Source organism: Chrysochloris asiatica, unplaced genomic scaffold, assembly GCF_000296735.1.
Source record: "Chrysochloris asiatica unplaced genomic scaffold, ChrAsi1.0 scaffold00122, whole genome shotgun sequence".
In the NCBI taxonomy this organism is placed as follows: domain Eukaryota; kingdom Metazoa; phylum Chordata; class Mammalia; order Afrosoricida; family Chrysochloridae; genus Chrysochloris; species Chrysochloris asiatica.
Window position 1 is genome coordinate 10,524,190 of NW_006408640.1, and position 1,001 is coordinate 10,525,190.

Genomic DNA, 1,001 nt, shown 5'->3' on the forward strand with positions numbered 1-1,001 from the left:
ATATATATATATGTGCATATATAAGGGACTTCAAAATGTTTGTGGAAAAATGGAATTGATAAGCAAATTTTTATATGGACTTTTTGAAATCCCTTATGTAATAAGGAGCTCTGGTAGCTTAGTAGTTACGAATTGGCTGCGAACCGCAAAGTCAGCAGTTCGAAACTACCAGCTGCTCCGCGAGAGAAGGATGAGTCTTTCTGCTCCCGTAAAGATTTAAAGCCTTGGAAACCCTGTTCAGGGTCACTATGGGTCGGAACCGACTCGACAGCACTTAACAACAACAACACCCACAGCATTAAAAATACAATTCTGGCATTCTCGAGGGACTCAAATGATGTTCCTTTTCAATGTTTATTGAACTTAGGGGAGAAAAATAAGCCTGAAGAAAAATAAGCAAGATCAGAGCTGTAGGATGGATAGAATAAAGTTTTCCAAGGAAATTCTTTTAGAACAGTCCTTGTTATACTTGGAGAATGAGCTTGCATTTTTGTGATGGAACTAAGTTCCTTGGCCAAACTTTCCTAGTCATTTCCTCACCAGTGTAGTTTCAATCTTATTCCTAGAAAGCCTCCATGGTTCTCTGTGTCCTTTAAGAAAATCTATCAAGATTGTCCCTTGGGAATCTCCCCCAAAAGTCACCACAACCTTCTAAGCTCACCTCTGTGAGTTGAATGTAACTGGCATAGCATATCCCCGGTAAAGCTACTGTTCTGACCAGATATGTTTTTTTTTTCTTGAAGACAACCTAAAGAGACTAAGACAAGCACATCACTGAGTGTGCTTGTCTGCATCACCAAGTGGAATAATATATGCATATTAGATATCCTATAAAAGGTAGAGAGGGAAAAAAGTACAGAGAGAAATTTTAAAGAAATAGTAGTAGAAATCATCCCAAGCATCATGAAAGGTGAGATTTCTATCCAATAAACTTCATATAGCATACACCTCAAAGAAAATTAGCTGAGACATCTGATAATCAAACTTTTCAGATTCAGAGA